This window comes from Chiloscyllium plagiosum, chromosome 26, assembly GCF_004010195.1.
Source record: "Chiloscyllium plagiosum isolate BGI_BamShark_2017 chromosome 26, ASM401019v2, whole genome shotgun sequence".
Classification (NCBI taxonomy): domain Eukaryota; kingdom Metazoa; phylum Chordata; class Chondrichthyes; order Orectolobiformes; family Hemiscylliidae; genus Chiloscyllium; species Chiloscyllium plagiosum.
The window spans coordinates 23,704,067-23,717,923 of NC_057735.1; the positions used below are offsets into that span (position 1 = coordinate 23,704,067).

The window sequence follows — 13,857 nt, forward strand, 5'->3', positions numbered from 1 at the left end:
AGATGTAAAAGATTTTCTCAAGTTCACACAAAAATCTAAGTACAAATCTCTTTTGCCTTGGTCAGTCTGGAGTTACAGTGTCAAAAGAGAGTGAGACAAGAAAACAATTTAGCTCATGTTTATCACTGCATAATTATACTTCTTTGAGTGTGTTTGCAAAAAGAAGCTGGAGAGGATTTTACTTTAAAGTGTTTCTGCCACCATTGCAGCAACACAGGTGCAAGGAAGGCTGAGTTGCTACAAAGTCATCATCTCCCACCCACCTCATGTCCTCCCACTGCTGCCTGCACCACAATTGAAGATTTGAAACTGCTTCCCGACATTGTGGTCCCAACATCTAACAATGTCAAACTGAGTGGGCAGGAAATATGTTGAAAGTTTTGTGAAAAAAATATTGCACGTCATTATAGCAGCTCCCTGCACAGTAATCTTAAAGGTTTTCTTACTCGCAATAAAGTTGTTATGGAAAGTATCTTCATGTTTTAGTTGAGGGAACAGTGTCTTTTTTTTAAAACTTTTATTACAACATCACATCACTTAACCAATGTTGTCAACACTTCTAAGATCATAACATACTCTGTTCAGAAGAATACCTAAATGTGTGGTGAAACTATGGCTTTCAGAGGTGGATTATATCCTTTTTCCTCCGAAGAAAGGTTGACGCAGAAGTATCGAGTGGTCTGCTCAAAGCTGATAAAATAATCAGCTTGAGAGGCCTTGGGCTTTTTTTTCCAAGTTGGAACAATAGAAGCAGCCTGAATGGGTGGGGTCAAGCTCCCACAGAACCAGGAGTTTTAGTTTTAGCTTTCAGCAGTTGCTGGGGTGTTGAAGCTGGATGTGGAAGCTCTTAGTCTTCTCTCTGTTACAGCTAAAAGCTGGGATTCTCTGCCTGCTGCTAGATTTGCAGGTGAAACAATTTTACTGGATTTGCCTTTGCCAAAGGTATGTTTATGGAATGTTACTATTCGAAAAATGTGTATATATATATTTTATTGTTATGATGTGGGGTAAACCTGCTGGTATTTTAAACCAGCACCACAGAAAAGATTTTCCCCACGTAGTAATCTGTGAAGATTTGAGAGACCAAGTACTTTTTAAGAAGTAAAGTTGATAATTTTTACGTTAAAGTATAACAGAGAATAATTAACTAACAACTATTTACAACTGCTTCCTTTAACCTATCTTTTACTTTCCCTTCCAGAATACGAGCCTGATAAAACCCACTGATTAAGATTTACTGAAAAATTCAAATTTCAAAGCCAGCCAGTGGCTGAATCTTCTCTTTCTATCTTCCTCTGTAGATTTGCTCTCCAGGTGGGTATTGATGTTTTTCTCTGTGCAAACTCCTTCTCTAGACAGGACCCCTCAGAGAATTCTGACCAGCAGCCTACATCTGTTGGTCTTTTGGCAGCTCTCCTCCCAACTGTTCATTTTTCCCCCCGGTCTTACACCTCCAAAGCATCGGATTGTGCCATTGACTTTAATATTGTCAATTTACTAAATTCAAACTTGATTGGAGTTTGGTATTTTTGGGGTATAATTTAAACTGACTGGCCTAATTCAAATTTGTTTTTGTCTCCAGACAACCAGCTACACTAGCTGCTAGACCAAAAGGTTACAGTTTGTGCGAAGATTTGTAGCTCGGGTGCTCGTTGTTGTGGTTCTGTTCACCGAGCTGGAAGTTTTTGCTGCAAATGTTTTGTCCCCTGGCTAGGTGACATCAATGCTTGGGAGCCTCCTGCGAAGCGCTTCTTTGATGTTTCCTCCGGTGTTTATAGTGGTCTGTCCCTGCCGCTTCCGGTTGTCGGTTTCAATAGGTCAAGCCAGACAGAGAACAGCCAGGGAATTCCTAGAGGCATGGTATTCATCCACAAACTCCATCAACAAACACATCGACCTGGACCCAATATACCAACCACTACAGCGGACAGCTGAAACCGACAACCGGAAGCGGCAGGGACAGACCACTATAAACACCGGAGGAAACATCAAAGAAGTGCTTTTCAAAAGGTTGCGTTGTATTTGTTCACAATACTTGGTGCTGTCAGATAATTCTGCAAGCTTTTAACTTTCTTTAAGGTACATCACACTTCTACACCTTCAAAAATGTTATTTTGTTAAGCCAATTCTTTTGTTTTATTTTTATTTTGTCTGTATCTTAACTCCAGTGTAAAAATAAAGCATGTTTTTTCTTAAAGTTGAGTAGTTTGACCAATTGAATTGCATCTGGAATGCAACGCCTTACACTTACCTTTAAAATAAGAAAACGTTAGACTAGATCCTATCTTAATATATTTTGAGGGGGTTAGGTCCAGTCAGTCAATAACAAATGTCTGAAATGAAAGAGATTTTAGAGAGAACTTCAAAAATGTGTCACTGGGCCCAAAACATTACCTCTGCTTTTTCTCTGCAGATGCTGCTGGACATGCTGAGTTTTCCCAGAAATTTGTGTTTTGGTTTCTAATTCCCAATGCCCACAGTTTTTTGGTTTTTTTCCAAAAAGCTACAATTTGCAATACGTTATTTGTTTTTTCAACTGTTCCAGTTTAAAACCTGCCAGCTGTTATTGGTCACCAGTTTGTATTGCTAACATCATTTCCTTAGAATCTCCTAGAAAAACAACAGCTTCTTGTTCACCAGCATTCAGCTGCACCTGCCCTCACCCCCAGATCTGGGGCACTTCCTCTGTGGCCATAAATAGCAGAATCTTTCCAGTACCTTTGCTGCAAAATAGAAGACGAAGGTAGGATTTGCCTGTTATGACTCGCTATCTTGGCTCACATGCATCACATATCTCACTCCAGTAAGCTGGACAAATGAGTAGTGAAATAATAATGAAGCAAAAGTCATAACCTTTAGGAAAACAGAAAAGGAAGAATTTTAAAGTTGGAAGTTCTTAGAAAATAATTTGTAATCATTCCCAAGTTCATACTTTCTGTGTATGTCCTATCCCTATGGCAGGATAGACCATTAAAGGCACAGTGCCATGGTATACAGTCAGGATGGAATTACCCTTACTTATGGCATCAAGTCAACATGGGCAAGTAAACATGTGGATTACTGTCCTCCCTCCACTGACGAATCAATACTCCTCCATGTTGAAGACTAGTTGAAGGAAACACTGGAGGGTGTTAAAAAAAATCTGGGTGGGGGATTTCAGTGTCTGTGGCATTATCACGGTGCTCAGTGGTGTCGACTTTGAACAGATCTAACAACTCAAGGCATGACATCCATGAGGTGTTATGCACCATTAGTACAGAATCATACAGCAGCAAAATCTGCAACTCATGGCCTGGCTTATCCCCCACTCTACCAATTGCTATTAAGCTCAGGGATCAACCCTGGTTCAAAGAAGTTACAAATATAGAAAATGCTGGAAATGCTCAGCTGGTATGGCAGCAACTGTGGGGAGAAATCATGGTTAACCTTTCAGGTCGAGTGACCCTTCCTCAGAACTACTTTTTCTGATTTACAGCATCCACAGTTCTTTCAGTTTTGATTCAATGATGTTTGCAGGAGCAGCATCAACCATATCAAAAAGAAAGAAGTGTCTACCTGGTGAAGCTTCAAAACAGGACCATTTGTGTGACAAACAGCAAGTGAGAGACAAGGCTTAGTGACTCCACAACCAGTGAATCAGATTTAAACTCTCTAGTTCTGCCTCATCCAGTCATGAATGGTGGGAGATAATTAAATAACACATGGGAGGAGGAGGCTCCACAAATATCCCCATCCTCAATGATTGGTTGGTGGGAGGTGGAAGGTGTCAACATATCAGTGTAAAAGATATAGCTGAAGCACTTGCAATAATCTTCAGACAGAAGTGCTGAGTGGATGATCCATCTCAGCCTCCTCCAGCGGCCCCAGCATTACAGACACCCTTCTTCAGCAAATTTGATTCGTACCACAGGATATCAAGTAACAGCTGGAGACATTGGGAATGGTAAAAGCTGTGGGTCTAACAACATTTCCAGAAATAGTACAGAAGAAATGAGCTTTAAAACTTGCCACACTGCTAGCCAAGCTGTTCCAGTACAGCTACAACATGGGTATCTACTCAATGTGAAACTTTGCACAGGTATGCCCTGCACACAAAAAGCAGGACAAATCCAATTAAGCAATTGCCATCACATCAGCAGACTCTCGTTCATCAGTAAAGTGATGGAAGGTGTCATTGATAATGACATCATACAGCACCTACTTTGCAATAATCTGCTCAGTGGCTCCCAGTTTGAGTTTACCAGGGCCACTCAGCTCCAACCTAGTTATATCCTTCTTTCAAGCATAGACAAAAGTGCTGAATTCCAGAGGTTACGTGAGAGCGACAGCCCTTGACATCAACGTCTCATTTGACCAACTGTGGCATTGAGAAAACCTAGCAAAATAGGAGTCGATGGGAAGCAGGGAAAAGCTCTCCACTGGTTGAAGTTATACCTTGTGCATAGGAAGATTGCTGTGGTTGTTGGAGGCCAATCAGCTCAGTTCCATGATATTGCTGCAGGAGTTCCCCCAGGTACTTTCTTTGATTCAATTATCTTCAGAAGCTTCATCAGTGACCATTCCCTCATCATACTGTCAGATGTTCCTTGATTGCACAATATTCAGTGCCATTTGTGACTCCTTGGATACTGAAATGCAACAAGATCTGGACAATATCCAAGACTGGGTTAAAATGTGTCAAGTAACTTTCATGCTGTACAAATTCTCAGGAATAACCATCTCCAACAATAGGCAATCTAACTATTGTCTCTTGACATTCAATGGCATTGCTACAATTGAGTACCCCACTACCAACATCCTGGGGGTTACTTTTGACCAGGAACTGAACTGGACTAGCCATATAAATACTATTGCAACAAAAGCAGGCCAGATGCCAAGAACTGGCAGTGAGTAACTCACCTTCTGATGCTCCACAGCCTGACCATCACAAATCAGAAGTATGATGGAATCTCCCCCCTTGCCTGAATGAGTGCAGCTCTAACAACACTGAGTTTGACACCATCCAGGCCAAAGCAGCCTGCTGATTGCTTATGGTTGTGATGTCATTTAGTCACTCCACCATTCATGGTCAGTAGCAGCAGTATATACTATCTACAAGATGCAAGGCTACTTGGTACAACACCTTCCAAACCCACAATCAATCCCATCTAGAAAGGCCAGGGCACCAGGTATGTAGGAACACCATCACTTGCTAGTTACCTTCAACTCACTCACCATCCTGACCTGAAAAAATATACTGGCATTCATTTAGTGTTGTTGGTTCAAATTCCTGAAACTCCCTAACTAACAGCATTGTGGGCATTATAGCAGAATATGAACTGCAGCAGTTCAAGAAGGCAGCTTACTACCACCTTCTGAAGGATAACGAGAAAGGGGCAATAAATTCTAACCCAGCCCACTATGCCTGCATCCCTATAAACCCATGAGGTTTCATTTGCCAATAATGATCTCATTTAAGCAGCATGAAATAAAGCATATTGAGGGGATTGAATGACTGCATTCTTGAGTCACATAGTTCTATTATATCCTCTTTTGTTATTTTAGTCAGGATAAAACATTCCAGCAACTTACCTCATTTCATGTGTTTGGTGTTTTATTTAATTACAGGGAATATAATGAGATTTTAATAATTGGTGAATAATCTCTTTATCCTCTCTAGCTTTAAACTCTTCTGTTGTTCAGAGCACATGTGTCTTATTAAAGGTCTGCACTAGTTTTTTGTTACATGTTTATTGTTAACGCATTGTTTCTCAATATTGAAGGAAGTATCAGATAAAATAATTCCAAGTGTTCCTATTTATCTAATAATTTTGCATTTTTTTTAAAATAGCACCTGGAACATCTTAAAAGGGTGATACTTGAGCAGCAACAGCTGTGTATCTGGAACCTGAACTGAGTCAAAAACTAAACTTAGAAATTCTGGAAAAGTTTAAAAAAAGAACACCTCTGGATATTGTAAGAAAAACCACGGAAAGCTTTTATTTTAATTTTTTTGTGTGTTTGCAATGCAGATATTCTATGACTTGCTTTGAACAGTAATCAAATACAGGGATTATATATATATGTGATATCCAATTACCTTAATAATACTCCTAAAATCCAGAAAACGCTAACATTTTAGTACTACTCCTGTGGTTAAACCCACTGGACATTCCAGAATGATAAATGTTGATTTAGTAATAAGATATTAAAATGCATTTTGCCCAAAAGTACAAGCACAAAATATTATGAATGTTAGAAATCTGAAATATAAATAATGTTAAAACAACTGATGAAGAAACATCATTGGGCTGTTAGCTCTGTTTGTCTCTATAAATACTGTCTGATCTGCTGAATTTTCCAACTATATTTTGGCTTTGATTCAGAGTACTTAAGAGATTTTCATGTGTCAAAATAAACTAAATCACATGTTGATACTTAACTGAGAACAATTGAATTAGTTCTTAAATACAATAGTAACATGTATATGCATAAAAGTTTTAGCATATTTTGTTTTATCACTAACCTATGAATTGCCTAGGTTTGTTTCATTACACTAAAGGTGACCAACAAATGTAAGTTGCTGTTGTTGACTGTAGTTAAATAAAAATCCTAAAGGACTTTACAGGAGCATCAGCAAACATAAAATTGACACTAAGCACAGAAACAGCCATTAGGACAGATGAGCAAAGCTTAGCTGAAGAGTTAAATTGTAAAGATCAAAGAGGTAGAAATGTTTAAGGAGTGAATTCCAGACCATATTTCCAAGGCAGATGAAAGCACGGCTACTAATGGTTGATATTTGACTAGAATAAATTGTTTTATTTATTTTCAATTAATGCTAGGAATCTTTAACAGCTACCTGAAACAGAAACAGGGGTGACCTTAGTTTAACATCTCATCTGTAAGCAATATCATTGATGACACTGCACTGCATTTTAGTACTGCACTGCAGTGCCAACCCATACTGTGGTGGATGGTATGCTCAGTTCTTCACTTCGCTAGGAGTGCCCTAAGCAACACACAGAAAGCAGTAATGTTGGAGAAATAGATAAAAGCCAAATCTATTTCCAAAAGAATTAAAACACAGAAGTATTTGTCTTCTGTCTTGCCAAATTGAGCTTAGATTGAAAGAATCACAGACCTTTAGTTTATATTAGGGGGAATGTTCCAGTTGAGAGAACATGAGGACTGCAGAAGCTGGAGCTCAGGGTCAAGAGTGTGGTGCTGGAAAAGCACAGCAGGTCAAGCAGCATCCGATGAGCACGAGAATCGATGTTTCGGGCAGAAGCCCTTCGTCAGGAATGGGGTTTGTGGGTCAGGGCTGTGAGAAATAGGAGGGGGATGAGGTTGGGGGAGGGAAGGTAGCTGGGAAAGCGATTATGTGAATGAAGGTGAGGGAAAAGGTGATAGGACAGATGGGGGAGTGATGGACGGGTTCGGAGGATGGTGCTGAGTTTGAGGCTTTGGACTGGGTAAAAAGTGGGTGGAGTGGAAATGAGAAAGATGTTCAAATCCACATTTATCCCGTGTGGTTGCAGGGTCCCAAGGTGGAATATGAGGTATTCCTCCTCCAGGCATTGGGTGGTAACGGTTTGGCAGTGGAGGAGGCCCAGGACCTGCATGTTCTTGACTGAGTGGGAGGGGAAGTTGAAGTGTTCAGCCATGGGGTGGTGGGGATGGTGGGTGCAGGTGTCCCAGAGATGTTCTCTCAAATGATTCTCAAGAAGGTGCCCTATATCCCCAATGTAGGGGAGACCACACCGGGTGCAACAGATGCAGTAGATGACAGTGGTAGACGTACAGGTAAATTTCTGTTGGATGTGGAAGGATCCCTGGAAGCCTTGGATGGATGTGAGGGGGAGTGGTGTGAGCGCAGGTTTTACACTTCCTGCAGTGGCAGGGAAAGGTGCCAGGAGTGAGGCGTGGACTGGTGGGAGGTGAGGAGCTGACGAGGCAGTCGCGGAGGGAATGGTCTTTTCGGAACACTGATAGAGATGGGGATGGAAATATATCTCTTGTGGTGGGGTCCGTTTGGAGGTGGCGAAAGTGGTGGAGAATGATGCATTGTATGCGGAGGTTGGTGGGGTGGAAGATGAGGACTGGAGAGCTCTGTCCTTGTTGCATTGGGAGGGGTGGGGTTCAAGGACAGTGGTACGTGAAGTGGAAGAGATGTGCTGGAGGGCATCGTCAACTTCATGGGAAGGGAAGTTGTGATCGTGGAAGAAGGAGGCCATCTGGGATATTGAGGTGGAATTGGTCATCCTGGGAACAGATGCGAAAGAGGCAGAGGAATTGGGAATAAGGGATGGTGTTTTTACAGGAGGTAATGTGGGGGGGGGGGGGAGGTGTAGCCTACGTAGCTGTGGGAGTTGGTGGGCTTGTTGTATATGTCTGTGGTTAATCAGTTGCCAGAGACGGAGATTGAGAGGTGTAGGAAGGGGAGGGAGGTGTCTGAGATGGTCCAGGTGAATTTGAGGTTGGGGTGGAAGGTGTTGGTAAAGTTGATTAACTGTTCAACCTCCTCGTGGGAGTATAAGGCACCGTCGATACAGTCATCAATGTAGCAGAGGAACGGGTGGGATGTGGTGCCGGCGTAACTGCGAAAGATGGACTGTTCCACATATCTGACAAACAGGCAAGCATAGCTGGGTCCCTTATGGGTGCCCATGGCTACCCTTTTGGTTTGCAGGAAGTGGGAGGATTGGGAGGAGAAGTTGTTGCGTGCGAGGACCAATTCAGCAAAGCAGATGAGGGTGTCAGTGGAAGGGTACTGGTTGGGATGGTGTGAGAGGAAGAAACGAAGGGCTTGGAGACCTTTGTCCTGGCAGATGGATGTGTACAGGGATTGGATGTCTATGGTGAAGATGAGATGTTGGAGGCCAGGGAAATGAAAATATTGGAGGAAGTGAAGGGCATGGGTGGTGTCATGAACGTAGGTGGGGAGTTCCTGGACTAAGGAGGACAGGATGGTGTCGAGGGAGGAAGAGATGAGTTTGGTGGGACAGGCACAGGCTGAGACGATGGGCCAACCGGGGCAGTCAGGTTTGTGAATCTTAGGAAGGAAGTAGAATTGGGCAGTGTGGGTTTCACAGCTAGAGGCTGTGGATGGGAGATCCCAGAGGTGATGAGGTTGTGGATGGTCTGTGAGATGATGGTTTGGTAATGGGAGGTGAGGTCAAGATCATGGGCGCAGTAGGAGGAGGTGTCTGAGTTGGTGCCTCGCTTCAGTAATGTTCAGGTCAGTGCACCACACTACTCCTGTGCCCTCCTCATCTGCGGGTTTGATGGTGAAGTTGGGGTTGGAGTGGAGGGAGTAGAGGAAATGGTGAAGGTGAGAGGTTGGAGTGGTTGAGGGGGTTGGATAGGTTGAAGCGGTCATTGTCATGCCAGCAGTATGAAATGAAGAGATAAAGGGTGGGTAAGAGGCCAGCACAAGGTGTCCAGGTGATGGGATGTGTTGGAGGCGGGAAAAGGGGTGCTTGGTGGGTGGATGTCTTGGTTGAGAAAGTAAGCACGGAGGTGGAAGTGGCGGAAGAGACTTCAAGGTCAGGTGTGTGTTGAACTCATTACTCTGGGACCGTAGAGGGATAAAGGTGAGGCCTTTACAAAGGACTAAACATTCGCCCTCAGTGAGGGGAAGGTCTGGGGAAATGGTGAAGACATGGCAGGGATGGGAGCAAGGACCTGGAGTGGGGCTGGAGCTTGAGGTGGGGGCGGAGACAGTTGCTTGAGGGGACGTGGTTATAGGGTCAATCGCAATGTCACCAACAGAAGTGATGCTCACAAAGGAGGTGGAAGTGGTGCTTCTGGCTGTGTAAATGGGGGCGGAAGTGGCATCACGGGTGGTGAGGGCAATGTTACTGTTGGGTAATCAGCTGGTGATATCACTGGCAGCAGAAGTGACGTCGACAGAACCTTCCATTGGGATGGAAGTGGCTGCCGCAGTGGTAACTGTGGGGGTGGAAGTGACGTGCAAGGTAGGTATCACATCTGCGCTGGTGAATCTAGCGGTGCCGGTGGATGCTGCAGCGGTAATCTTGTCGGCAGTCGTGGAGGTGGTTGAGTGGATGGTCAACTCAGAGGTGGTGTGGTTAGCAGTGGCTGCGGGCCATGTGGCGGCATCAGGGGCGGAAATGACATAATCGATAGCCCCGGCGGTCGTGGAAGGAGCAACTGCATGGCTAATGACGTCTGGGCAGTTCCAGACGCCGGGGAAGATTCTAGAAAGTTCAAGGAAACTTGTGTATGAAGGGAAGTACGTGAAAATTTGTTTAACTTATGTTCTTTTATATCCGATGCAGTAGAGAAATACCATTTGTTGAGCGCTTGTACCCTTCTGAGGATGTAGAATACAGAGGTCCGCTGCAGGTCTGAGAAAGTGAGGCCCTGAGCTGGGGCATGACTGACTGCAGGTAGAGTAGATGGTGGCGCATGGCTGATAGCATGGGGCGGAGGATCAGGAAAGAGAATCGTTGTTGAAGGTTCAGATTTGTAGAGTGTACTGGGTATCCTGTTCAGGTCCAAACTGGGTTGGTCTAAATGTGGTCTGGAATCCATGTGGAATCAGACGGTTCTGTAAGCAGGTACTGAGGAACGAGATGTGGCTGTAGCAATGAGTCTGCTTGAGGACATGGCTGAAGAGCTTCAGGGCTGAGGAGAGGACTTGGGGGGTGGGGGGGGGTGTGTGTACAGTGAGAGAGGGACTCACTGAGATCTTTGTAGAGAGAGGAGGAGAACTTATCCAAGGTAGGCAGCCTTGGAAGAGGCTTCGCAGTAAGGTTGAAATCTACTAGAAGAAAGTGATGACTGCAGATGCTGGAGCTCAGAGTTGAGAATGTAGTGCTAGAAAAACACAGCAGGTCAGGCAGCATCTGAGGAGTAGGAGAATTGACGCTTCAGGCATAACCCTTCATCAAGAATGAGGCTTGTGGGTTGGGGCGGAGAGATAAATGGGAAGAGGGGTGGGGTTTGGGGGAAGGTAGCTGGGAAAGCAATAGGTGGATGAAGGTCAGGGGGGAATGATGGATGGGTCCGAAGGGCAGTGCTGAGTTGGAGGCTTGGGACTGCGATAATGTAGGGGGGAGGAGAAATGAGGAAGCTGTTGATATTCACATTTGTTCCGTGTGGTTGCAGGATCTCGAGATGGAATATGAGGCGTTTCTCCTCCAGGCATCGGGTGATAACGGTTTGGCGGTGGAGGAGGCCCAGGACCTGCATGCCCTTGACTGAGTGAGTGGCAGGGGGAATTGAAGTGTTCAGCCACGGGGTGGTGGGGTTGGTGGGTGAGGGTGTCCCAGAGTTGGTGGGCTTGTAGTATATGTCTGTGGTTAGTCTGTCACCAGAGACAGTGATGGAGAGGTGTAGGAAAGGGAGGGAGGTGTCTGAGATGGTCCAGGTGAATTTGAAGTTGGGGTGGAAGGTGTTGGTAAGGTTGATGAACTCTTCAACCTCCTCATGGGAGCATGAGGCGGTTTCGATACAGTCATAGATGTAGTGGAGGAACAGATGGGGTGTGGTGCCGGTGTAACTGTGGAAGATGGACTGTTTCACATATCCGACAACAGGCAGGCATGCATATCTGGTCCCATAGCTACTCCTTTGGTCTAGAGGAAACGGGAGGGTTTGAAGGAGAAGTTGTTGAGGGTGAGGACCAGTTCAGCCAGGCGGATGAGGGTGTCGGTGGAAGGGTACTGGTTGGGATGGCGTGAGAGTAAGAAATGGAGGGCTTGGAGACCTTTGTCATTGGGGATCAATGTGTACAGGGACTGAATGTCCATAGTGAAGATGAGATGTTGGGGGCTGGGGAAACAAAAATCTTGGAGGAGGTGAAGGGCATGGATGGTGTCATGAATGTAGGTGGGGAGTTCCTGGACTAAGGGGACAGGATGGTATCGAGGTAGGAAGAGATGAGTTTGGTGGGACAGGCACAGGCTGAGACAATGGGTCGACCAGGGCAGTCAGGTTTGTGAAAGCGATAAAATAGAGTAGTGCTGGAATGTTCCGGTTGCTTACTGAAGTGGAGGGAATCAGTGAAGTAAGCTGGTATGGTGAGCTGATTCAGTACAGTGAGGCAACGCTGACCTAATGGATTTTCCAGGATCAGTCTTAACTAACCACATACCAGATGTTTCACGACTGGATTGAGCTTCTCGTAGGTATCCACAAAAGATGGCTAACATCTATATCATTAATTGTTGTGAGCTACATGGTGTCATAAATAGTTACAGCTTTCCAAAAGGCATCAAAGTCTTAATTAATGTTTTTGACCATTCCTGGCTCTATATGAAGGGAAGAGGAGTCTTGAGCAAGACATATAGAGTGGACAAAATAAATGTGGAGCCCATCATCAAATGGTGAAATGGTATAGCATCTAAACTTTCTTGAGTGTTGGTGACGTGGAAATGATGCAGTATGAGGTGGAGCAAGATGGATAATATTTTTGTTGCTCGAGAGCACACATCCCTCTGGAATCTATTAAAGGGTCAATACACTGAATTTTCTGATGAAAAGTTTAAACTTTATGAAGAAGTTCAGTAGGTGTGTCTACTTCCATGACGACAGTGTTAAGGGTGATGTGGGGTGGATCGAGGATTGCAAAGGGAAGATGTATGTTGATGTTGGAACGATAAGGGCGATGGAGAAAATGGTGAAGGTGATGGGAGGGTGGAGGATTATTGTTTGTAATTAGAGGGTCACTCACACATGACTCTGTTCATGTCCAAAAGCTTATTTGTAGTTACCAGGATTGCAGAACCAAGTGCTAGAAGCCCAATGTAAGTTAGCTGGAGTTTAGACTGTGGACACTGTGAAAAGTGGGAAAATTCATTGCATCAGTGGCTGCATTGATGAAACTCTAGGGCACACAGCCATTTTATTGTCTACATTTTTCACTCAAGAGCAGGAGCAGAGGATAGGAAAAACAATGGGTCCCAAGTCCACTATGGAGGTTATAATTCCAACAACAGTCAGCATCAGTAGGGCAGGTTGGTCTACAGGCAGCCATTCAGGGAAGATATCAGATGAGAAGGTGAATCATTGTATGTTCATGATGTGGGCAAACTGCACCCAAACATCCAAGCAACAACATACCAGATGCCTGAGGCTGTCTTGGGAACTGCTCACTGATGTTTTCCAGATCCGACAGCAAGACCTGCAACACACAGATTTGACAGCAACCAAAGTGACTGTGACACTTGAACTTTTTTGCTCCTAGCTGCTTCCAGGACTCCATTTTGCAGCCTGCCATACAAGATTGATAATCTAAATGTTCTTTAAAGAATAACAGCGTTCAGAAGAGCTGTTCATACCTGTTGAGTAACTCTGCTTCAACTGCTACTTTGCACATTTTCGTCTGGAAATTGTCAGTTAGAGATTGGATGCGGCAGCTGCGGCTTCATCGGATTCCTAGTATCCTAGTATCCACAGATTCCTAGTATCTGTGGCGATGGCATTGAGAACAGGCAGCTGAGGTCTCCCGGAGAGCAAGCTAAACAGAGCAGATTGGGGCTCCATTATGGCTAAGCACTCTAGAAAGACTGTTGAACTTTTAACTTTAATTTTTTTTTTAAACTTTATATTAAGAAGGGCTTTAATATTAACTACTATCTTATTTAACTAATTACTTATAGTCTGATGGCCGAGAACATAGAACATAGAAGAATACAGCGCAGTACAGGCCCTTCGGCCCTCGATGTTGTGCCGATCCAAGCCAACCTAACCTACATTAGCCCACTATCCTCCATATGCCTATCCAATGCCTGCTTAAATGTCCATAATGAGGGAGAGTCCACCCTGCTACTGGGCAGGGCATTCCATGAACTCACGACTCGCTGAGTAAAGAACCTACCCCTAACATCTGTCCTATACCTAACCCCC

General features: G+C 44.3%; 1 long non-coding RNA gene across 1 annotated transcript in view; it reads right to left on the reverse strand.

Moving 5' to 3' along the window:
* Nucleotides 1–12,856: 12,856 nt before the first annotated feature.
* Nucleotides 12,857–13,857, reverse strand: part of LOC122562979 — a 5,615-nt gene continuing 4,614 nt past the window's right edge. The window contains exons 2-3 of the long non-coding RNA XR_006315453.1: nt 13,290–13,468; nt 12,857–13,132 (exon numbers count right to left, since the gene is read on the reverse strand). This is a non-coding gene — a long non-coding RNA (uncharacterized LOC122562979). The remainder of the gene's footprint in view (nt 13,133–13,289; nt 13,469–13,857) is intronic.